This window comes from Heterocephalus glaber, unplaced genomic scaffold (genome assembly GCF_053883595.1).
Source record: "Heterocephalus glaber isolate CG9 unplaced genomic scaffold, H.glaber_assembly_v1.0 deba00001523, whole genome shotgun sequence".
NCBI lineage: Eukaryota > Metazoa > Chordata > Mammalia > Rodentia > Bathyergidae > Heterocephalus > Heterocephalus glaber.
The window spans coordinates 7943211-7968983 of NW_028258327.1; the positions used below are offsets into that span (position 1 = coordinate 7943211).

Genomic DNA, 25773 nt, shown 5'->3' on the forward strand with positions numbered 1-25773 from the left:
TTTGCATCTCTCGAATGACCAGTGATGTTGAACACTTTTTCATATGTTTATTTGCTATTTCAACTTCCTTGTCTGACAAATGTCTGTTCATTTCAGATCCCCTTTTTTGGATTGGGTCTTTAACTTTGGGAGGTCTGATATTTTAAAGTTATTTATAGATTTGAGATAGTAGACCTTTGTGTGAGGAACAGCAGGTGAAGATTTTTTCCCACATTGTGGGTTGTCTCTTCACACTATTGGTGGTTTCTCTTGCTGTGCAGAAGCTTTTTAATTAGAAGAGATCCTACTTGGTGACTGTTTGTGCTAGTTCACGGGCAACTGAGGTTTTGTTCATAAAATCTTTTCCTACACCGATGTCTTCAAGAGTTCTACCTACCCCCTGTTCCAGCCAATTCAGGATTTCTATTTTAATATTTAGATCTTTAATCCATTTCAATTTTAGTTTAGTGCATGGTGAGAGATATAGGTCTAGTTTTAATCTTTGGCAAGTTGAAGCCCAATTTTTCCAGCACCATTTATTAAAGAGGCTATCTTTCCTCCAGTGAGGATGTTTGGCTCCTTTATTGAAGATGAGGTGGCTGAGTGTGTTTGGAGTTGTTTCTGCATCTTCTAATCTGTTCCACTGGTCCTCAAGTCTGTTTTTTTGACAGTACCACACTGTTTTATCACAGTAGCTTCATAGTATAGTTTCAAGTTGGGGGTTGTGATACCCCCTGCCATGTCTCTGTTGCCTAGAAGTGCTTTTGCTATTCTGGGTCTCCTCTGGTTCCAAATGAATTTTTGGATTGTTTTCTCAAGGTCCATGAAGTATGCTGCTGGGATTTCAATTGGGATTACATTGAATCTATGTAGCAGTTTTGGCAGTATGACCATTTTCACTATGTTGATTCTTCCTTCTTAGGAGCAAGGGGTGTCTTTCCATTTTCTGATATCCTCTTCAATCTCTCTTTTCTGAGTGCTATAGTTTTCAGAGAAGAGGTCTTGGATTTCTTTCGTTAGGCTGATTCCTAGGTATTTCAGTTTTTTGGATGCTATTGTAAAAGGAATTGTTTGCCCTATTTCAGTCTTAGTGAGTCTGCTGTTCATGTAGAGAAAAGCCATTGATTTTTTGTGTGTTGACCTTGTATGCAGCTACTTTACTGAATTTGGTTATGAAGTCTAGAAGACTTTTGGTGGCGTTCTTGGGTCCTTCTATATAGAGTATCATATCATCTGGAAATAATGACAGTTTGACTTCTTCATTTCCCATCTTTATTCCTTTTATTTCTTTCTCTTGTCTAATTGCTGTGACTAATGTTTCCAAGACTATGTTGAACAGAAGTGGTGATAGTGGACATCCTTGTCTTGTTCCTGATTTTAGTGCGAAGGATTTCAGTTTTTGACCATTTAATATGATATTGGCTTGTCCCGGCCCGCGGGTAAGTCAACGGAGACCCTAGAGGGGGAGCGAGGATGAGAGGGGACAGGGGACACGAGAGATGGAGACAAGACAGGTTTCTGATCAAGTCTCGTTTATTGCAGAAGCTGTTACAACATATATACCGTAGGGCTAGAGGGGAGGAGCAAGAGGAGGGTACTGGGGCTACTTCCTTGTTGCCGGGTAGATTTGCAGCAGGCCCGGATATGTCCATAAAAGGCACTCAAGAGTTCTAGCGGGGGGGCAAGGCCCCCCACAGGTCCTCCCTTTAAAATTATAATTTTAGAAAGGCGTCAGGAGAGCCAAGCCTGCGGGGGCTGAGCCTGTCTTGGGTCAGAGCAACACACGTGTCTGCACCGTGCACCTTACCCGTCATCGGTTAACCAGAGAATCAAGGCTCTGGCACCTGTCTTAGGCGGCACACGAGGGCTCTCTCATTGCATGGCACGCTTGCTCAGTTGCCCGTCATTGGCTTGCCAGCCCACTCACCAGGTGGGGCGAGAACACTTCGCCACGGCAAGGACCTAATCGATGGTCCGACATTCGTCCTGGTCAGCCATTGCCAATCTATTATAGTAGACCTGTATGGGTGCTGTTTTTATTGCCTCTATCTGGGCTCTAAGAAAGGCCATGATTTTGTTATAAAGTACGGGCCCTAAAGAAATGAGCAAGAGTAGACCCAATAAGGGTCCCAGCAAAGGGAGGAGATAAGGGAGGAAACCATTGAGGCCAGTCCAGAGGGGATTTTGAGTGAATTTTTGTCGTCATCTGTTTAAATCTTCCTGAAGTTCGCGAATTTTTCCCCTGACGATCCCAGATTTGTTGGCATAAAAACAGCAATGTTCATTTAAGGCTAGACTGTGAATAAGAGAGTTAAGCTACCCTGATTAAGCTTTTGAAGATAACCAATGTGGACATGCTACAATAACATATTCAGAACTTAACCAATATGAACGTTTTGTAACAACATATTTAGTGCTTAAATATCAAGGACAACCAATACAATCAATTTATAACATATTTAGATAATATTCATTGTGATATGTCTCCCATAAGATTATATAATATAAAATTTACTAGGGGGTCCCTTTAATGAATTAAGACCAGAATAATCATTTTCTGGGTGGCCACTTCTATATTCATCAAAGGGAGTTCCCATCTATAATCGTTTTGACAAACAATTAAGAATATATATCTTTTTATTTTATAACTGTTAATTGTAATTTGATTGTTGCGTGTGGGTAACAATGCACGTCACTTTCATAAAATAAATTTCAGTGGTACTTTGATCAATTAACAACCTGGGAAGAAAAGCATGTCTTTAGTTTAATAATATTATCTATAAGTCAATTTAACAATAGGCGAATATCCTTTGAAGAGGAAGGAACATATTGAGCTCAACTGTACAAACACAAACAACAGACAATAGACAAACATATAAGACAGTGTGTAAAATTAGGGTGCACCCAAATATAACTAGCCAAATTGAATTATACTATACTCTTGATGATTATTAGATTGTAATTGTAGGTGCCATTGTTAACTGGTTAAGATTGGACAACGTCAGGTCATCGGCATCATCAGCACACCTATCAACTTGTTTTACTAGGCGTTCTGGGAGCCACCTGGCTGACTTCATTTCCTTGGAGTAAATACACACCGATCCTCAGCCCCAGATAAGTACAGGATCCGGCCCGTGCCATGAGTGGTCCAGGGGGTCTTTCCACATCACCGAGGCAAATTGTCGTTGCGTCTCTGGTTGCCAGAAACGATTGGCTGCAGATAAACCTTTGGCATCCAAATTTAAGAAGTTAAGAATAAATAGTGCATGTGATATCAGATTTCTAGGAGACCCCTTAGTAGGATACCATTCCCCCTTTTTTATTTTGTCTAAAGTAATTTTAAGTGTGAGATTAGCCCTTTCTATAATGCCTTGTCCCTGTGGATTATATGGGATTCCCGTTATATGTGTTATTGTAAATTGTTTGTAAAATTTGGAGAAGCCAGAGCTGATATAGCCAGGACCATTATCTGTTTTAATTTGTTGTGGGCAGCCAAGCACTGAGAAGGCAGTGAGGAGATGAGCAATGACGTGTTTAGTAGCTTCCCCAGATTGCAGGGTGGCAAATATGAATCCACTATATGTATTAATGTTGACATGTATATATTTAAGATTTCCAAATTTAGGGTAATGTGTGATGTCCATTTGCCATAGGGCATTTGGAATCAAGCCACGAGGATTAACTCCCAGATGAGGTGTAGGAAGGTGCAGAGTGCACGTAGGGCAGGCCTTAACAATTTGTCTAGCTTGTTCTCTAGTAAGCTTATACATAAGGCGAAGCGTGTGAGCATTAAGATGATGGAATTGGTGTGCCTTCTGTGCTTGGTCAATCGGACTGGGGGCATCAGTATTTATTGAATAGGCAAAAGCCTGAGGTCTTGTGGCTAGGTCTGCTAAGCGGTTGCCCTCTGCAAGTGGGCCGGGTAGGTTAGAGTGGGCTCGAAGGTGCCCAATGAAAAAGGATTTGGATCGTTTTCTGATTAGATCTTGTAATTGGAGGAAAAGACCACCAGTCTGAGAGGCAAGTTTGATCAGTCCACATGTTTCTAATAAGGGAACAGATTGGGCAATGTAAGCACTGTCAGTAAAGAGATTAAAAGCTCAGGCAGGAAATGCGGTAAAGACCGCTATGACTGCCTGGAGCTCGGTTAACTGGGCCGAAGAGTGGGCGGTTTGGAACTGGACAATGTTATCATCCCACACATAGGCAGCCATTCCAGTGGAAGAACCATCTGTAAAAACGGGTAGAGCCTCTGGCAGAGGAAAGCAAGAAGTGATCTTCGGGAAAATGAAGTCATGTCTGTTGGCAAAGTCAATAAGTTTGCTGGGAGGATAGTGGTTGTCCAATAACCCTGAATAAGAAGCAAGAGCAATTGGGCAGAAATCGGTGGTTTGTATAAGCCAATCGACCTGGTCCTTAGGGTAGGGTTGGATAATGACATCAGGTTCTTTTCCAAAGTACATCTTTCCATGGTCTCTGCCCAAGATAACTAGGTCTGCAACTGCAACATAATAGGGGTAAAAGACCCGCTTAGGGGAAACTGGGAGATGAACCCACAAAAGGGGAGCGGTTTGCCAAAAGACAGCAGTGGGAGAGAGGGAGGTTTTGCAGATGATATACTGTAAAGGAGAGTTATAATCCATAAAATTAATTGTTTGATTTTGAATGGCTTGTTCCACTGTACTGATGGCTTTGCGCCCCTCGGCAGTGAGCTGTCGAGGTGAAGTAGGGTGGTTATCACCTTGTAGGGTATCATAGAGAGGCTTCAGGTCATGTTTAGTGAGCTTTAAATAGGGCATAAGCCAATTAATGTCTCCTAGCAATTTTTGGAAGTCATTTAAAGTCTTAAGACCGTCCAGCCGCAAGGTAAGCTTTTGGGAGGAAATGTGACGTCCCTTCATCTGAAATCCAAGGTAGTTATAAGGGTCTTTTAGTTGAACCTTATCAGGGGCAATCTGGAGGCCATGAGATTCAAGTGCCCGTCGAAGGTCAGCATAACAAGCTAAAACCTCACTTCCTAATTGCCCCGCTACAAGGATATCATCCATGTAATGGATAATATACATTTGAGGCCAATTGTCTCGGGTGGATTGGAGTGCCGCGGCTACAAATGACTGGCACAGGGTGGGACTATTGGCCATGCCTTGGGGCAGAACCAGCCACTGAAAGCGCTGCATTGGGGTACAGAAATTGGTCGCTGGAAGGCTAAATGCGAAGCGTTTTTGATCAGCAGGATGTAAGGGAATGGTGAAAAAGCAATCCTTTAAATCAATAATAATCTTGTAATACCCAAGGGGAATGGCTACCGGCGAAGGGAGACCAGGTTGTAAAGCTCCCATGAGTACCATGGTTTTATTAACTGCTCTAAGATCTTGTAAGAGTCTCCATTTTTCCGACCGTTTTTTAATGACAAAAATGGGAGTATTCCAAGGGGAGTGGCTAGGAATAATATGGCCAGCATGAAGCTGTTCCTGCACCAACTGTTGAGCTGCTGACAATTTCTCCTTAGAGAGGGGCCACTGATCGACCCACACTGGATCATCTGAGAGCCAGGTAATCTTTTCAGCATGGGCCGCAGGAGTGTCAATGGCCCCTATGGAAAATGGCCTAGCCCTGCCCGAGGGGGCCGAGGGACAGGCTCAATGGGGTGAGTAAGGTTTGTAGGGTGTTTCCCCAGTCCCGTTCCTGGAATGTACCCATTTTTAAACATCTGCATAGTGACAATTTCATTGGGGCTGGAAATAATTATCCCCATTTGTGATAGTAAGTCTCTTCCCCATAGATTAATAGGTAACCCTGAAATGATATAAGGTTGAATGGTGCCCTGATTACCATCTTGGTCTCTCCAGGTCAGATCTTTGGCACTTTGTTTAGGATTTTCACTCTGACCTATACCCCCGAGATGGGTGAGGGTGTCTTTTAATGGCCATGCCTGAGGCCAATCCTCTCCCTTTATGATAGTTACATCGGCACCAGTGTCAACCAGCCCAGAAAATTGTCTCCCATCTAACCACAAGGTCACGAGAGGCTTTTGTGCTGAAAGTATCTCTGACCAGTAAACATCAGATGAGCCGAATCCCTGGCTGCCTCGGGCGTTGTTTAGAGCCTTATTAGAGGTAGAGAGAAGGGGAAGGAGTAGCAATTGAGCAAATCTTTGGCCTGATTGAATGGTATTAATAACTTTGGGAGAAGAAACCATAACTTTAATTTCCCCAGAGTAGTCATTATCTATCACTCCTGGGTAAACCAACAGCCCATTTATGGTACTACTGCTTCGGCCTATTACGAGGCCAAAAGTCTCTCTAGGTAAGGGTCCAAAGACTCCTGTGGCGAGGGCCTGGACTCCCATTTCTGGGGTCAATACTGTGTGGGTGGTGGCACTGAGGTCCAATCCGGCACTTCCTTTTGTGGCTCTGATGAGGTCTGAAATGGATTGCTGTTTATTGGAGCAAAATTGAGCGCCCCGTAAATTTGTTTGGAGTTGGGGGCCTGGGGCTGGCCCCCTTTCCCGTTTCCCGAATTCGAATCCTTAAGAGGGGGAAGGGGTCGGCCCTGGGCATCAGTTTTGGATCGGCACTCACTCGCCCAATGCCTCCCCCGATTACATCGGGGGCAGGGCCCGGGGGGCGGAGCATTGGGGCCCTGCATTTTAGTGGTCGGGCATTCTCTAGCAAAATGGCCGGTGGCCCCACACCGGAAACACTTATTGCCGACGTGGCGTTGCAAAAATTGTTTGACTGTGAAGCCTTGCATGGCGGCCGCCATGGCAAGGCCCTGTTGGTAGGCGGCCCCAATCTCAGAACAAAGGCGAATGTAGCCGGAAAGGTCAGTTTTCTTTTTATAGGGGCGGATAGCGGCCTGACAGGCGGCATTGGCGTTCTCAAAAGCAAGCTGTTTAACAAAATCTGTCCCTGTCTCCGCGCTCCCAAAAATCCGGCCTGCCGCCGTGAGAAGGCGGTGGACAAAGTCCGCAAATGGCTCGTCTGGGCCCTGCCGAATGTTAGTGAGGGAGGCACTCACGTCTCCTTTGGAGGGGAGCTTTTTCCAGGCCCTAGTGGCGGCGGTCTGAATCTGGGCATATAACCCCGCATCAAATTGTATTTGTTGGTCGTTGGCGGCGTAGGCCCCCTCCCCAAGGAGCATGTCAAGCACCCATCCATTCCCCGCCTGAGCATTGCGCCTAGCAGTTTCTCGGCAATTTTTAACATATTTAGATTTCCATAATAAATAATCACCTCCTGTAAGGGTGGCGCGGGCCAGAGTCTGCCAATCAATTGGGGTGAGCCAATTTTCTGCCACCGATTCTAAAATAGCCATGGTGTAAGGTGCAGTGGCCCCATATTGAGCTGCAGCCGTTTTAAATTTTTTAATGACCTTAAAATCAAAACCACTGTGGTGTCTTCACGCCTGTCTCTGTGCGTCAGTAGTTTTAGTTACGGGAAAGGCTTCCGCATTTTTAAGTTTCAGGGATACTCCCGACCCGGATGGCACCCTAGGGGCCGCCCCTCTAACGGGGGGTCGTGGCTTAAGTTTGTCTTCTCTACGGACATTTTTATGGGCTTTGCCTGTTCTTAAGCCTTCAAGCTGGGTAATAAGTTCTTGGTGTTCCTTTTCTAACCTTATCTGTTCTTTTAGAAATTCTATTTTGTCCCGGAGTTCCTTTTGGGGATCAACAACAGGACATGCCAGAGTGGGAGTGTCGGGGCCTGAAGAGATATAAGGAGGGGGATATCCGGAGTCGCCCCACAATGCTCCCCCCGCGGGCTCCTCCGACCCGGAGCCCTCTTGGGGCGGATCTGGGGGCGGAGGCGGGCCACGATAGGCTTGAAGGGAGGGATATAGGGGCGGAACCTTCCGCGAGGGTGGGGCTGTCCTAGAGGCGGTGGCGGAAAGCAAGGAAGCAGGGGTTCGGCGAGGCCCTGCCCTACAGGGCTTGGCAGGGTTCGTGGCCGTTTGGGGTTGGTCCGAAGGGACGTCATGTCCGTCGGGGGCGGGATCGTCGTCACTGTCAAAGGACATCAAGTCCTCTTCTTTGTCTGACAAAGAAGTCGTGGTCTCAACGGGCCTGGGCCCCGGCGCCATATTGGCCCGGGAGACTGCGTCAGAATCACTGGCGGGTGTCAGCCCCTTACCATCTCGGAGAGCTACCTCCCCAGCCTGTATAGCCTGCGCCACCAGTGGATCCCTCGCTTTATGAGAAATAATATCATTAATCAAATTCCAATATGAGAACACCGCAATAGGGACCTTCCCGGGTCCGCAAGTGGCATAATAATCCTGGAGAGCTTCCCCCACCTTTTTCCATCTCTGTTCGTCAATGGTTCCCTCAGCAGGGAACCAGGGACAGAGATCTTTAATATAATCAAAAAATCTTAACAACTGTTTGACTGTAACCTTTACTTAACAACTGTTTGACTGTAACCTTTACCCCTCGTGCCTGTAATGTCTTCTTGAGACCTTGCACAAACAATTCGTGCTGACTAATGCCCTGTCCCATAATCGCTGCTCAACTTACCGAGGTGCAAAAAGACGGCAGGTCCACGTCAATTGCAAGCCTCTCCCGTGTCGAGTGTGCTCTTTGTTCCTCAATCTTAATCTTAGGGCCCCTGAGCAGCGTCCTTCACTGGATCCCCCGTTCTCTGGCCCCACGTTGGGCGCCACTTGTCCCGGCCCGCGGGTAAGTCAACGGAGACCCTAGAGGGGGAGCGAGGATGAGAGGGGACAGGGGACACGAGAGATGGAGACAAGACAGGTTTCTGATCAAGTCTCGTTTATTGCAGAAGCTGTTACAACATATATACCGTAGGGCTAGAGGGGAGGAGCAAGAGGAGGGTACTGGGGCTACTTCCTTGTTGCCGGGTAGATTTGCAGCAGGCCCGGATATGTCCATAAAAGGCACTCAAGAGTTCTAGCGGGGGGGCAAGGCCCCCCACATTGGCTGTTGGTTTTTCAAAAATGTCTTTTATCAGATTGAGGTAGAGACCATCTATTCCAATTTTTTGTAGGGTTTTTATCATAAATGTGTGTTGGAGTTTGTCGAATGCTTTTTCTGCATCTATGGAGATGATCATATGATTTTGGTCTTTGGCTGTGTTGATATAGTGTATTACATTAATTGATTTGCATATGTTGAATCATCTCTGCATCCCTGGGATGAATCCCACTTGTTCAGGGTATGTGATCTTCTTGATGATCTTCTGCTTTCTATTTGCCAGTATCTTATTAAGGATTTTTGCATCTATGTTCATTAGTGAGATTGGCCTATAGTTCTCCTTTTCAATTGGGTCTTTCTCTGCTTTGGGGATCAAGGTGATGCTTGCTTCCAGGAATGAATTTGGGAGTATTGCTTCCCTTTCAATTTCACTGAAGAGTTTAAACAGTAGTGGCAGTAATTCCTCTCTAAATGTCTTGTAGAATTCAGCAGTGAAGCCATCAGGACTTGGGCTTTTCTTAGTTGGTAGATTTTAATTAAGTTTTCAATTTCATTGGTTGATATTGGGTTGTTTAGAATTTTTAGGTTTTCTTCGTTCAACTTTGGTAATTCATATGTATCTAGGAATCTATTCATTTCTTCTGTGTTGTCCATCTTATCGGCATATAGGTTCTTGAAGTAGGTATTGGTGATCTTCTGGATTTCTGCTGGGTCTATTGTAATTTCACCCTTTTCATTCCTAATTGCATGGATTTGGGCCTTTTCTTTCCTTTTTCTGATAAAGTTGGCTAAGGGTTTGTCAATTTTATTTATTCTTTTGATGAACCAACTCTTGGCTTCATTAATTTTTTGTATCATTCTCTTTGTCTCCATTGAGTTGATTTCTGCTCTGAGCTTTATAATTTTCTCCCTTGTGTGAGCTTTGGGTTTGTCCTGATCTTCTTTTTCTAGAAGTTTGAGGTTCAGCATCACATTGTTTAATTTGGCTCGCTCTGTTTTCCTAATGTGTTTATTCACTCCTATGAATTTCCCTTGTAAGACTGCTTTCTTTGTGCCCCATAGATTCTGATATATTGTATTGTCATTGCCATTTAATTGTAGGAATGGTCTGATTTCTTCTTTAATTTCCTTTGTGACACATTGGTTGTTCAGAAGTGTGTTGTTTAATTTTCATGTGTTTACGAAATTTTTCCAGTTTCTTTTGCTATTGATCTCCAATTTCATTGCACTATGGTCTGATAATATACAGGGAATAACTTCAATTCCTTTGCACTTACTTAAACATGTTCTATGAGTTAGTATGTGGTCTATTTTGGGGAACAACTTGTGCAGCTGAAAATAATGTGTATTCTGATTTTGTGGGGTCCAACACTCTGTAAACATCTGTTAAGTTCATTTGTTCAAGAGTTTGATTGGTTTCTAGTATTTCACTCCCTATTTTTTGTCTAGTTGATCTATCTGTGACAGTGGGGTACTGAGGTCCCCCACTACACTTGTAGTAGTGCATATATGACTTTTCATGTCCGTTAGTATTTATTTTATATGGTTGGGCACATTAGTTTTTGGTGCATAGATATTTATGCTTGTCATCTCCTCCTGTTGGATTGTTCCCTTTACAAGGATGTAGTGTCCTTCTTTGTCTCTATTAATCAGTATTGGTTTGAAATCCACTTGATCTGCAGAGGCTTGCTACTCCTGCTTTTTTTCGGGTTCCGTCACATGGAGTATGGTTTTCCACCTTTAACTTTCCAACTGTGAGTTTCTTTTTGAATTAAGTGTGTTTCTTGAAGGAGCATATTGTTGGATCTTGCTTCTTGACCCATTCTGCCAGTCTATTTCTTTTGATTGGTGAATTGAGACCATTAATGTTGATGGTTATAACTGATACATACTGACTTATCATTGTCACAACTTTTTATTTTTGTTGGATTCTCCCCCTTTACATTTAATTTCTTGTTGTTCCTGATGGATTCATTCTGCTGGGCTTCCTGGGGTTGTGATCCTCCTTGTATGGTCCTAGGATATTGTCTAAAATTTTTTTGAGTGCTGGTTTGGTATTTATGAAGTTCCTAAGGTGCTCTTTGTCATGAAAGTATCTTATTTCTCCATCCATTTTGAAAGATAGTTTTTCAGGGTGCATCAATCTGTGTTGGAGGTTGTTTTCCTTTAGGGCTTGAAATATATCACTCCAACCTCTTCTTGCCTTGAGGAGTTGCATTGAGAAGTCTGCTGTGATTCTGATGGGCTTTCCTTTGTATGTGATTTGTTTTTTTTCTCTAACTGCTTGTAGAATTTTGTTCTTCTTTTGGGTTTTGGAATCTTAACTATTATATGCCTATGTGTAGATTTTTTTTTTTTGATCATGACTAGTTGGCGTCCTATATACCTCACTTATCAGTATGTCAAGTTCTTTTCCCCTGCTTGGGAAGTTTTCTGCCATCACTTCTGTGAACAGCTTTTTTATGTCATCTGCACTCTCTCCTCTTTCTTCATTGACTCCAGTCAGTCGTATGTTATTCTTCTTTGCATTGTCTAGCAGCTACTGGATTGATTTCTCATAGTCCCTTACAATTTTAAAGGAATTTTTATTTTCCTGGTCACTAATTGCAATCTTATCTTCTATATCTGAAATTCTGTCCTCATATTGGCTCATTTTGCTGCATAAACCCTCAATGGAGTTTTTAATCTCCTGGAAATCTGTTTGCATCTTTTTAATGGATTCCATTTGTTTCCTATGTTGGGATTTCATCATGTTCTGCAGCTCTTCTATTTTTTTAATGTGTGTGTGCTCTAGATTTATTAATCGTGTCTTACCCTATGGGCACAATCTCTGCTGTTATCTGAGAAATTATTTCTGATTTCATTTTCTCCAGATCGTCTTTTGTTGCCAGTTCAGGGAGTTCAAGTTGGTGAGCATCAAATTGTTTCAAGTCTTTTCCCTTTGGGGTTGCTTTAGGTGGTCTGGAAGTCTGGTTTTGAGGCTTGTTTATGTATCTTCTCATTTCAACAGATGCAGCCTTCAGTGCCTTTGTTGAGGCAACTTTTTGGTCTTCAATTCTCAGGAAGCCACAGAGCTGCCTTTTCTCTGCTGCTCATCATTACACTAATTCCTGGATTCAGAAAGGTGGCCTTCTGCATCCCCGAGCTGACCTGTTGTCTGGGTGGGCTTCTGGCTGGAGCCTGTGCACACTTGGAATGATATCTAGGTGTGCCACTGGCTAGGGTCCCTATGTAGCTATTGTCTGGGAGGATCTTTGGCTGAGAGCTGTGCACCCCAGTTCTTGTTGTGTGAGCAAGCTTCTGGCTAGGGTCTTGTGCACTTACTGGTGGTACTGGGGAGAACCTCTGGCTGTTGCTTATGTGTTTGTGCAGCTCTTTTCCAGGCAGGGTGACTTAGGCCAGTGTGCCCCAGACTCTGGGTCAGGGTGGAGCCCTGGCTGGGATCTGCTTGTAGCTGTGCTGCTCTGGTCCACACCACTGCTTCCCCAACTAAGGTGGTCTGGTGTGCCTTTATTGTAGAGATTTTCTTCACTTTTCCCGTGGGCTTTAATTTTCATCAAGGGGTCTCAGAGAGGCCCTCTTTCTGTTGTTCACTTCTACTCTATCTTCTGAAGCTCAGAACAATGTCCTTTATGACCCCTGCAACTCTGCAGTGTGAATCCAGGTGATAGCTCAGCACAGCAGGGGGGTGGGTGTGGTGGCACCCACATGGCTCATCTCCTCAGTGCTCTGGGGCAGTGGTATGATGACCTGAGAGGCTCACCTCCTTGGCCCTCTCGGGTGGTGGTATGATGACCTGAGAGGCTCACCTCCTCAGTTCTCTGGCTAGATGACTTCTTATTGTGCAGAGTAAAAATGACTTTCTTTCTTTCTTTCTTTCTTTCTTTCTTTCTTTCTTTCTTTCTTTCTTTCTTTCTTTCTTTCTTTTTCTTTCTTTCTTCTTTCTTTCTTTCTTTCTTTCTTTCTTTCTTTCTTTCTTTCTTTCTTTCTTTCTTTCTTTCTTTCTTTCTTCTTTTCCTTCTTTCTTTTTGGCACTGGAGATTGAATTAGTCCCTTGCAGTCACCTACATCCTCAATCCTTTTTAATTTTTTGATTTTCAGACAGGGTCTTGTGCAGTCATTAAATGGTCTGGATGAGGCTTGAACTTGCAGTCCTCCTGCCTCAGCGTCTCAGAGTGCTGGGATTATAAGTGTGTGCTAACATATGTGGTTAAAAATGACTTTAAGGTGGAAGTTCTTATACTGAATGAAAAATTAGATCCAATATTGAGAAAATTCATCTTTGCATCCAGTTAGGGGAATATATTCATCTTATAGACTGAGGAACACAAATCCTTCCTTTTTTTTTTAGGTCAGTAAGGAAAATCACAGACTTGATATTTCTTTGAGGTATCAGAATATGTGTGGCTCCCTGACCCTGAAGGGAAGATGAACATCTCTGGTCCTGTTATGGACTTAAAACCTAAATTCTTAAGTCCAGAACTCTAAGGCCTTCTTTGACTCGCCCACTGCAGAGCCTCCTCCCCGTTTCTGTTCCCTTGGACATGTGGTGGAGTGAGTTCTGGGGAAGAAAGTCCCTGAACTGTTCTCAGGCAGAAATGGGGAGCATGTCGAGCCCCTGGACAGTGGTGAGGCAGGTGTCCATGTATGAGTCTCAGGGCCTTCCAGCATCCACCATTCCTAATGTGGGCAATCTTCCTGCCAAAAAATCAACATCCCTTGGGCTGCAGAAAGAGACTCCAGCTCCAGAGAAGCCAAGGGGCAGACAAGACCTCAGTGAAGAAGTGATGAATCCAGTGAGGACAAGTCCTAAAGTATGAGATGAAGTGTGTTATGTACTGTTCTCTGTTACATTCAACCTAATTTCATAGCTTACATATCCCTGAAGATAGTATTTACCTATATCAAGAGCCACACCACTGGCATATTTAAAGCATTTTTCGTGGCTCATAAGCTCACCAGTAGTAGTGTTTCATGGTCAATACTAGGGGCCACTTATAGCACAATTTTAGCCACAAAAACAAAGTTGCTTTGATTTGGTTTTGCCTCTAAGTCAAATAGTTTGCCATGAATAGAATAAGGTTCTTTATGCAGGGACTGAACTTTTAAAATATGGTCCAAATTTAATAATTATTTCAAAACATGCTATTTAGGTTTTAATACTATAGTGGATTTATGAATAATCAACTGTCTCACAGTTCTCCTACAATATTTCTCCCAGCCCCACCATGGGGATCCTGAGACTGGGGCTCCTTATTTCCTTTATATTGGTCTCAATTGTTCAAGGTATTCCTTTACCTGAAATTGCCCTGCCCTTTCTAGGCCCAACCTACTCATTCTTCAGGGCTCTGTTCGAGTGCTAATTCTCTGTGGAGACTTTTATAGCACCTATGGGCAACCTTACTCATTGTTCCTTAGCCTACCTGCAGGACTAGAAGGAAGTTCCTTTAAACACTGAAATTTCCTGTCCCCTCTGCAGTTGTGGGATAAACACTGAGCCATGTTCATTCAGCCTGGTGCCATTGAGATGCAGTTGCTCATTGCAGTAACCTGCTCCTTAAAGGATCCTTTCTTGATTTTTGTTTCTTTTCTATCTCAACTGACCCTGCATGTGTATCTTGAGATCCTCTGATTACTTGCCCCTAAAGCTTTGTCTGAGGATCTGCTTTTGGGAAACCTAAACTCTAAACAACTTCCCTGACATTCCAAATGCAAGTAATATCTTTCTACTCTGGTGACTTGTACTACTTTGGCTGGACATTTCTAATTGCATCTATTGTCCTTTACCTCACCTGTGGCTCATCTTCTATATTAAAAGGTAACTGTTTGAGGATGTGGTGAGCTTCTTTTTATTTTCTACATTGCCTAGCACACTACTTTTCAGAGTAGTCAATATCTACTTATTGAATATGTGAATAATGAATGATGCATCAGGAGATGGATGACAACATTCCTTTCCATTTTAAGCTTTATCAGTACTAGGTTAAGCAGAACAAATCCTGGAGGGCTGTATCCCTAGTCTTCAGCACATGGGAAGAACTCAGAAGATGCTAGTGGAGTAAAAGAAAAATGACTTGGCTGAAATAACAATCCTCAGGAGGGCATGGTGGAGTTTAACCAGATCTGTGTTCTATTCATGGTGGGTTAGTCGAATAATAGTCGAGAAGCCTGCATGTTCTGCTGACTTTAGAGAGAATTTTCAGCCAAACACAGTTTGCTAGGACTTCATGGAAACAATCAAAACAGTGTGTCAATCTGGACTCTGTCCCTGTCTCTATGAATGAGCCTCAGGACTGGCCAGCGGCAAGAGGGAGGCCTGCTTCTCTGACAGCTGTCAGCTGTCCATGGACTTAGGAAACCAACTCAAGCTGCAGCCGGTAAAATTCAGACAACCCTGAACCACTGAAAGGAAGCCTTCAAATCCCTCAGATAATGCCCCAGGGCCTGATCTCAGCCTGAAGAACCCTTGAGGGGCTGGGGCTTGGCTGGACTCCACTGAGATGGGAGGGAGGGGGAGCCCAGATCATTCTTTAGAGGCAGTAAGGCCAGTTCACACTTGAAACTGCTTGATGTATTTTCATGCTAGTGGACTGTGTTGATACTCCAGGGTTCAGGTTGGTAGAAGTGACATTTCCTTGTGTCAAGAGAATTGTTTAGTGTGTTAGTGTAAGACTTCATCAAAAATTAGTTGTGGTGGCAAGGGCACTAACATGCACTAAATGGTCACCCAATGTAACAGCTCACAGGGAGGAGACTTGGGAGTTGATAGAGCCCTGTGCAAGTTACATAAACATACTCAGCCTCAGTTGCCTCTGTTACTGGAAACTACAATAAACACATAGGTTTCACAGTTTCTTCTCAAGAAACAGGTAGAGACCCCTTTACCTCTAATTCTCCTAGAGGGCCTGCCTAGGTCCTGGGTTTGGGGGCTGCCTTTTCCTCACCATTGTGGTTTAGTTATGGCTGATTCTAACCCCAGACTTTAAAGCCTGACAAGTCTCTGAGGAAGACAGTGCTCCCCTTTTGGCTGAATAACCTGAGATTGGCACCTTAGTCTGACTTGAGAGTTTAAGAAAGTAGAAAATCTCAGAAAGGAGGCAGGGAGAAATATTTAGGAGAGAGAGAGAGAGGCAGAGACAGAGAGACAGACCCCCTATGGGGCATCTCAGACAACTCAGAAAAGTAATAAAAGTCTTCATAATTTTCAGCATTAAAAAGCTTGTAATTTAAATATATGTATTTGATAACAGAGAAACAACCATAATGTCATGTAGATAATAGCTTTAACACTTTTATTTTTATTGGGATGTTGGGAACAATGAAGAAAAAAATAAAAATTTGTAAGCCAAATCAGCATTTTAAGAACAGAAAATAAGTTTTAAAATCTCTTATGACAGGTAAGTGAGAATTCACATTTGTCATAGATTTGTCAGTGGCTACGTGTTCTATTACATTGTTTATTTATATATCCTTTTTAAAGGATTATATTTCAGCAGAGTTATGAAGGACTTTGTGTGTTCCTATTGATCTATGTCAATTATAGTGAGCTAAAATACATTTTGATGTACAGATTTATAGTGTTATTCTCTGTCTTGGTATACAAATCTATTAATCAAGGGTTAATGGGTTAGATTTGTATATTTTTCCGCTTGCAATGAAAATAGTTATGTTGACATTCTGAACAATTTTTCTTACTTTTGGACAATAGACTGATTTTAAAATGCTTATGTATGAGAAAATTATAAGAATAAGAGGTTACTCCAGCTCTTCCAAATTCTGGACTACATATGAATACGGTTGCTTAAAGCTATCTACTACTTGAATTAGTGGATATACTCACAAATGTGGTTACAGCACCTTGATGTATATTTTGTGGTTGCCAACAGGGATTATTGTTGTCTTTGGAGGGAATGCATGGAGGGCCAGGTGGACACGCAGACAGGCGGGGGGTGGGGGGAGATACTTCCTGTGGAAGGTTATTAGAGCATCAAGGCAGCATGAGGGATGCTCATGTCTGCACTGATGTGGGGAACTAAAGGACAATGCAGTCTCCTGTGGGAGGAAGGCACAGGGAGTCTGTGGGTTGTGGAAGAGGAAAATGACGGGAAAAGAGGCCAGATAGCTTGACTCATGTTAGTTCCTGTCAATAATGGACTCAGAACAGATTAAAAAAGTTTTAAAATCTGAGGAGCCCAGGGGTGAAATGTTGGACTAGGGGTTTCTATAGGGTTGGCGAGTGAGACTGATGAAATTTGGAAGTATGATAGTAAGAAAGACTTAGGTTAGATGATAGAAAAGACTCTGTTAATAAGAAGGTCTAGTCCCTAAAGTAGAATTATGACAGAGATATCTATCCCACAGTCACATTGCTAGAGCAGCTGCTTTGGCATTTATAATAGGCAGAATAATGGCCTTGAGGATGCCTGTGGTCTAATACCTAGAGCCTGTGAATGTGTATACCTTACATGGCAGAATGGTCTTTCAGGTGTGATTAAGTTAAGGACTTGCAATGAGGAGTTAGCCTGTATTATGATTACCTGGGTGAGTCAAATCTAATCACAGAGGTTCTCAGGAGCAGGTAGTCTTTCCAGGATTTGATCAGAGGAAGATATGACTACGGAAAGATGGTCAGAGAAATGTCATGCTGAAGGAGAAGGAAGGAGGCCACAAGCCAAGGAATGCAGGCTGTCTCCAGAAGCTAGAATAGGCAAGGAAATGGATTATCCTGTGGAGCTTCCAGAAGGGAAAAACAGCTCTTTTTCCCCTCAATTTTAGCCAGTGAGGTTTTGAGCCTCTTACTTGCAGAGCTGTCTGATAATAAATCCATGTTGCTTTAGTTCACCAAGTTGGTGCTGATTACCCCAAACACCAAAAGAAACACAGAAGTAGAAAACTGAACTAAATGAATATAGCTCTCTCTGCTTGCTACTAGTCTGTGATTCCTTAATCCAAACTGGTTTATTAATCACTTCTTGCTATATGAATAATTTCCCCATTAGCTTCACATACTTCCTAAGAATGTGGCAGCATAAAACATTGAAGTCAAGACAAATAATCTCAATGGGTTGGCTTATCTTGATTTTACTAAGTATTTTCTCATTGGTCAAAAGTAATGCTCTATTTCTCTCTGTTCACTCAGAATAGGGCAATCCAGACACATTTCTTTTTAAATGAGTTCAAATGTGCATCCCCTACATATTCTTGGTGTTTTGTGCTCTAGGACCTTAGGAAATTAACTTCCATGTGTTACTTTTTTAGCTGTCAACATGGGTCACTGACACCTTAACAGATGAGATTTAATTAAAGCCTGAATGACAAGGTACCAATGCAATACCCAGAGCAAACCAATGCTGATGGAGAGGGCTCAGGATGGCACTGATTCTGAGTCAGTTAGCAAGAGTTGGAGTTCAGGGAATGCAGGGCAGGGGGTCATACTGACCCAGGTCTCCCTAGCCTGTGAACCCCTCAGGGTTGATCTATGAAGAGATTTTCTTTAAAAGCAACCATTAGTAGTAACTTCTTTTTTATTTTTTAAATTCTTTTATTGGTGCATTTTAGGTATACAGTACATTTACATTTATCATTGGGTGCTTGTACCTGTACATGATGTATCTTGGTTCTTATTTTTTTTCTCATTCCCTGGCGCCCTTCACCCCCTCCACCCTTCCCTATTTACATAGTAGTCAAAACTTCTTAAAGTGATTGTCTGTAAGGATTTAAGTAAATACTTATATTCAGAAAATGAAAAGATTTTGGAAAGGTAATTGTGTGATTCCATTTTTTCCCAGTGTTCTTGCATAGCCTGTTTTACAGCTCAGAAAGGAAGAACAGGTGTAGAGATGGATCTATTTTCCAAAGATTAAAAAATAATAAAATTTTGCCTCCTTTTTTTTTTCACATTCCAAAACTGAATTTATTTTGTTAGTGTTAAAAATAGCAGTATCACCAAAAGATAAATACCATAATTTAAGAGTATTCATAATTTAGCATATTACCAAGACACAAGAACCATAAAAAATGATATCCAAAATTTTGATAATAGCAGCTACCAGATGTTTAATAGATTCCTTCAGTTATAAAGATCAGCAAAGCAAAAAGATTTGGCTTCTGACATATTATACAGGTAGTTCTGTAAGTGTTTCGAACGCCTTGCTTCTAGTCGTAGCTGTCTAGCTCTCTCTTCAACAGCCTGCTGCTCTGCTATTTTCTCTATTCGTTTCCTTCTTAGCCATTGTTTAAAAGCCTTTTCCCAGCCTTCTGTTCCTTTGAGGAAGAATAAGCATTCCTCTTGCTTTCTTAGTTCTTCTGACTTTCTTTCTTTCATCTGCTCCTCATGCTTTTTCTTAAGCCATAATCGGAAAGCTTCTTATGGATCTGTCTTCTTGTCTGCTGTTCATGTCCTCAATTTGCTTAGTTCACTGGATTCTCTGCATTTCTAGAACCTTCTCTCTCTTTTTTTGCAACCATGCTTTGAAGACCATGTCGTTCTCTTTTTTCTTTTGTTTCTCTTCTTCTATTTTCTGTTGCTCTTCTTCTCTCTTAAGCTTTTCTCTCTTCTTTTCTAGCTGTTTCCGGAGTTCCTTCTGTTGAAGGGAAAGATAGTATGTTGAGGTCACTGGAAATATACTGGCAGACTGTGTCCGATGATGAGATTTCCCATTTCCTTTATTTCGATCTGAGGTGGCAGCAGAGCGTGGATGAGTCTTGGGGTTGGGTGGTGGCTAAATTTTGCCTTCTCAATAGGTAGGAGGGTCACAGCCATTGAACCATGGATTTTTTCAAACCATTGTTCCCTAGACCTCCTAGGCTTGTTTTTTTTTTTCGAAAAAAACAGGCAATACTTTATTAAGTTCCCAAAATAGTGTTTCATAGAGGGAACTCTAAATGTATAAACTGGACATTTTCTTTTGCCATCAATATCAATTCCTTCTAAAAGACATTGGGATTTCTTTGTGGTTTCCACGTACAAACTTAAATTGATTGTTCAGAGTAATTCAGCCTCACCACAAGAATGAAAACAGTTTGCAAAAAATATTTTGTTTAGCTAGGTAGAGTGGTACATATGTGTAATCCTGGCACTAGGAAGGCTGAGGCAGGAGGATTGCCGTGGGTTCAAGACCAGCCTGGGCTACATAGTGAGTTCAAGGCCAACCTCAACTACATGCCAAGATCCTGTCTCAAAAAACAATTTTTTTGTGCTAACAAATAGCTAAACAATGAGGTTCTCAGTAACAACTATCTGCAATGCATACCAAAATAGCCCACTTTCATGGATGTTTCATGATGAATACATCTATTCACTGCCTGCCATCACAGATGTCCTGTGCAATAGCAAGGGTTATGACAGAGCATGTTCAGGCACCCAGGAAGTAATTCTTTTTTTTTTTTTTTTGGTACCAGGAATTAAACTCAGAACCTTGCACTTGCCAGGCAGGTGTGGCACCACTGAGCTACATCCCTGGCCCCCCAGGAAGTAATTCTTAACAAATACTACAATATGTGGGCAACTCAAGTAACAGAGCCTGCCTCTGCCTGAGACTCCAGGGTGGGCCTGGAATTTGTGGTCTCTGGAACCCAGAACACAAAGCCAGCCACGCAGCAGTCTTTAATCAGTTGACCTGGGGCTCTTGGTGCTGCAGTGCCCCTTGCAGGCAGTAACCCAGGCCGATTCTGGGAAGAAGTCGCATGGTATTCTGCTAAGAATTTCAGGAAGAGATCAAAGTGCTTCAGTAAAGTCTTCAGATTCTTCTCAGAAAAGGACACCTTTCCCAGGATTTCTGGAAGTTTTATGAACAATTGCAGCAAATGTTGTGCCCCATAAATAAAAGAGGGTGGAGGTGGCCGGTCACCTGGAGGGTAATTGTCAGGCACAAGCTTCCAGGAGAGGACCTCATTTATTTCCCTTCTCCCTTCAAATCCAGCAAATGCAGGACTCTCTTCCTTACTAGGGCTCAGAGGAGTGCAGGAAGGTGATAGGCCATGCACAGGTGTCTTCTTTTCCAGATGCAAGGACAGCCTGTGTCTGCTGGCAGACATGTCCTGCTGCAGGCACATAGGCTGAGGCCAGACGCTGCTCTGCGACAGCCTGTCGCAGTGCATGCGCTGATGTGTGGACCAACACAGGGACTGCAATGCTTCTGACTGGGCTTTGTGCCTCTTGGGGGTGTTGGGTTCATCGGTGCCTGGCTGACTCTCTATGGACTGCAGTGTGGAAAGAATTGACAAAGGTGGGCTGCCAGAGGGCACTTCCTGGTTCCTATTAGTGTTTGTGGCACTTTGCTTAATTGGAACAAAAGATTTAGCTGAAGTTATCTCTTTGTATTGGGACTGTTTATATGGGTAGAGCAAGAGCAATGGGAGAGCATAATCAAAGGTGATTCTCAGTCCATCCACCATCTCCTTACACAGGGCAATGTTGTTTTCCGCTGGAATATAATGCTCATTCACATTGGCATGTGCTGCAGTGTGCTGGTGTTGAGGCCTCTCCTTGGCTGAAGAGGCTGCATTGATGGCAAAATGCTTCACATATGATTGCAAAATAGTTAGGATGTTGGTCTGGCATGGGAGTCTCACTAACCGCTTCCTCCTGTTAATATTGTAACAATCATCTTCCAGTTGCTTTCATAGAACTTCAGGGATGTCTATAGTTATCATTCTTTCTTCCATTTCTTTCTTTTTTTGTTTGTTTGCAGTTCTAGTTCTGAGCTGCAATTGGCTTTTCTTGCCAATTGACATTGTAATCTCTGATTTTCATCTGTGTCATGAAGCACATGAACTTCTGCTGCCCATCTATCCCAGCTTCTGTCCCAACCATTAAATGGATCAGATGTTCTGGGATCTTTCTGCTTTTTTCATCTTTCCCAACAATAGCATCAACAACTTTGGTATCCTATAGCACTCACCTTTGTTGGAGTCAGGCTCAAAGATCAGTACTTTCTCCTTTGAGTGGAATATAAATTTCATGCCTTCATTTGGGCTCATTTGCTGATTGAGAAGAAATCTTATACAAGTTATAAATAGGGTATTGCTTTTTATCAGTACTTCATTTTTATAGTAGACCAATAGGTAATGAATTTCTAGTTTAGTTTTCAAACAGTTATGGAGTCAAGGAGCAATTCTCCAAAGTACATTATGAGCAATATTACAGAAATTTTCATGGTGTTTTTCCATGTAATTTACAAAATTTCATCTTTGTGGATCTGTCGGATCCTCAAATGATTTGAAGTATATTTTCATTATATAAGCTGCCCTCGGTTTTATGCATTTTTAATTGTTCCATAAGGAGTGATTGAAAAATGTCATTTTGGTAGACGTTGGAATTTTTTTAACTGTTTAGTATAACAAATACAGAATACCACATCTCTATATTCACATATTTCACTCTTCTTGCTGAGAAACTGACTTTTCCTTTCATTTGGTTGAAGTAATCCTATCTTGTTAATAAATAGCTGATCAAAATTTGTATTTTTGTCTTTTCCCCTTTGCTAACCAATAGATGTCATTGCTTCTAATGGCACTTGGAAAATGAATTTTAAATTAAGAGATCTGTGAGATGACAATACTATGTAGAGTTGTTGATGGTTCTCCTGGTAGATTCTGTCAATGTGAGAGTTCTTTCCCTTTTTAGTTCTACATTATAATTCAGCAGTACTCTAACTTTGTGATGGCTCACAGCTGCCTTATACTCTAAGGTACAGAGCTGTCCATCTTGGCGCATGTGTGCTTCCTGACCAATGCTGCCTTGGTGGCCTATGGGAAATGCCTCCTAGCTTTTTAGAATCCCTAGACTGGAAGAGAAACCCAGAGCATATCATTACATTTTATTCTATTCCATCCCACTGTGTTAAATTAAACTGATATTTATTGAACATCTGAGTCAGGCTTTGTATCATACACCCTGACCAAGTGGGATTCATCCCAGGGATGCAGGAGTAGTTCAACATATGCAAATCAATAAATGTAACACACTATATCAATACAGCCAAAGACCAAAATCATATGATCATCTCAATAGATGCAGAAAAAGTATTCGACAAAATCCAACATGCATTTATGATAAAAACCTTACACAAAATTGGAATAGATGGTCTCTACCTCAATCTGATAAAAGCCATCTATGAAAAACCAACAGCCAATATCATACTAAATGGTCAAAAACTGAAATCCTTCACACTAAAATCAGTATCAAGACAAGGATGTCCACTATCACCACTTCTGTTCAATATAGTCTTGGAAATATTAGCCAGAGCAATTAGACAAGAGAAAGAAATAAAAAGAATAAAGATAGGAAATGAAGAAGTCAAATTGTCATTATTTGCAGATGACATGATACTCTATATAGAAGGACCCAAGAATGCCACCAAAAGTCTTCTAGACTTAATAACCAAATTCAGTAAAGTAGCTGCATACAAGGTCAACACACAAAAATCAATGGCTTTCCTCTACACGAACAACAGACTCGCTGAGACAGAAATAGGGCAAACAATTCCTTTCACAATAGCATCCAAAAAACGGAAATACCTAGGAATCAGCCTAACAAAAGAAATCCAAGACCTCTTCTCTGAAAACTATGGCACTCTGAAAAGAGAGATTGAAGATGATATCAGAAAATGGAAAGAGATCTCTTGCTCCTGGGTAGGAAGAATCAACATAGTGAAAAGGGCCATACTTTCAAAACTGCTACATAGATTCAATGCAATCCCAATTGAAATCCCAGCAGTGTACTTCATGGACCTTGAGAAAACAATCCAAAAATTCATTTGGAACCAGAGGAGACCCAGAATAGCAAAAGCACTTCTATGTAACAGAGACATGGCAGGGGGTATCACAACCCCCAACTTGAAACTATCCTATGAAGCTACTGTGATAAAACAGTGTGGTACTGTCAAAAAACAGACTTGAGGACCAGTGGAACAGATTAGAAGATGCAGAAACAACTCCAAACACACTCAGCCATCTCATCTTCAATAAAGGAGCCAAATATCCTCACTGGAGGAAAGACACCCTCTTTAATAAATGGTGCTGGATAAATTGGGCTGCAACTTGCCAAAGATTAAAACTAGACCTATATCTCTCACCATGCACTAAACTAAAATCAAAATGGATTAAAGATCTAAATATTAAAACATAAACGCTGAACTGGCTGGAACAAAGGTTAGGTAGCACTCTTGAAGACATTGGTGTAGGAAAAGATTTTATGAACAAAACCTCAGTTGCCAGTGAACTAACACGAACAATCAACAACTGGGATCTCTTCTTATTGAAGAGCTTCTGCATGGCAAGAGAAACCACCAATAGTGTGAAGAGACAACCCACAATGTGGGAAAAAATTTTTGCCATCTGTGCCTCAGAGAAAGGTCTACTATCTAGAATCTATAAACAACTTTAAAAAATCAGACCTCCCAAATGTAAAGACCCAATCCAAAAATGGGCATCTGAAATGAACAGACATTTCTCAGACAAAGAAGTTGAAATAGCAAATAAACATATGAAAAAGTGTTCAATATCACTGGGCATTCGAGAGATGCAAATAAAAACAACATTAGGGCCAGGGATTTAGCTCAGTGGTTTTGCTGCCTGCTGCACAAGCGCAAGGACCTGAGTTTGATCCCTGCCCCCCCCAAAAAACAACATTGAAATTCCACTTCACCCCAGAAAGAGTGGTTGCTATCATGAAATCAACCAGTAACAAATTCTTGTGGGGCTGTGGGGAAAGAGGAACCCTGCTCCACTGCTGGTGGGAGTGTAGACTGGTGCAACCACTGTAGAAATCAGTATGGAGATACCTCAAAGAACTAGGACGGGGAGTCCCACTTGACCCAGCTATTCCCCTGCTGGGTGTCTTCCCCAAATAATTAAAAGAATCATACCACAGTGATATATGTGCAACCATGTTCATAGCAGCACAATTTGTAATAGCTAAAACTTGAAAGCAGCCCAATTGCCTATCAACTGGAGAGTGGATAAAGAAAATGTGGTGTTTTTTTTTAACAAAATGGAGTACTACTCAGCCATAAAAAATGAGAAATTAGAGACATGTATAAATGAATGCACATTGAGGTGATACTCTTAAGTGAAATAAATAGGACACACGTGTAAATACTGAATAGTTTCTGTAGTGTGAGAAACTAAAGTGTAAATAAGGACTAAAAGGTATAATAGATAATGTGAAGTAGGAAGAAAAGGGGCAAAGGGGAAGGGGAAGTGGGAGGGGTAGGGGAAAAGAAAGAAGGTATTATATGGAATTAATATGAGAAAATGAAAAAGTGGAAAAAAAGTCTTTGTAAATAGGGAGGGATGGAGGGGTTGAAGGGAGGGCAAGGGAATGGGGAAAAAATAAGAACCAAGAGAGATTATATAAAGGTGCAAATTTTCAATGATGAATGTCATTTTATTGTATACCTAAAATGTACCAATAAAATTAATTTTAAAAAGCCAGAAAAAAAGAAAACAAATCAATGAGATACAACTTTTACCCCCAAGGAATTCACCGTTGAACCAAGAAAAAAAAAGAAAAAAGAAACACCCACAAAATTCAGTTGAGAGGTTAGTGCTATAATGAGGGTAAGCACTAAATATACAGAGAGAAGTAGAGGAAAAGATTAACTCAGTTGGCAAGGAAGATATCCAGGAAGGCTTCCTGGAGGAGATGGTGTCTTTATAGGGATTTCAATTAACTGGGGCAAGGAAGAAAGCCTTTTGTAAGCTGAGGAAGCAGCTCTGTAGGTGAATTTTCTCCCACTCACAAATGGCTGGTTTTAGCCTATCAGAGCAGACTGGGTGCTGTGGGATAGTGAGTATATGAAATGTGGACTTTTTCTAGAAGGACCTTTATGTGAGTCTGGCCACCAGCTTCCTGTTAC

At 42.0% G+C, this 25773-nt stretch overlaps 1 long non-coding RNA gene and 2 pseudogenes across 1 annotated transcript; all 3 read right to left on the reverse strand.

Annotated features, from left to right (window-relative positions):
* Positions 1–1494: 1494 nt before the first annotated feature.
* Positions 1495–8907, reverse strand: LOC147824956 (uncharacterized). Its single transcript, XR_015441532.1, has 2 exons — positions 8495–8907; positions 1495–3205 (listed from the first exon to the last, which is right to left on the reverse strand). It is a non-coding gene; the product is annotated as an uncharacterized LOC147824956 (long non-coding RNA).
* Positions 8908–18837: 9930 nt separating this feature from the next.
* Positions 18838–20182, reverse strand: LOC101699420 (coiled-coil domain-containing protein 181 pseudogene; annotated as a pseudogene).
* Positions 20183–20516: 334 nt separating this feature from the next.
* On the reverse strand, positions 20517–21583 carry LOC101699779 (MSL complex subunit 3 pseudogene; annotated as a pseudogene).
* Between the last annotated feature and the right edge of the window lie 4190 nt (positions 21584–25773).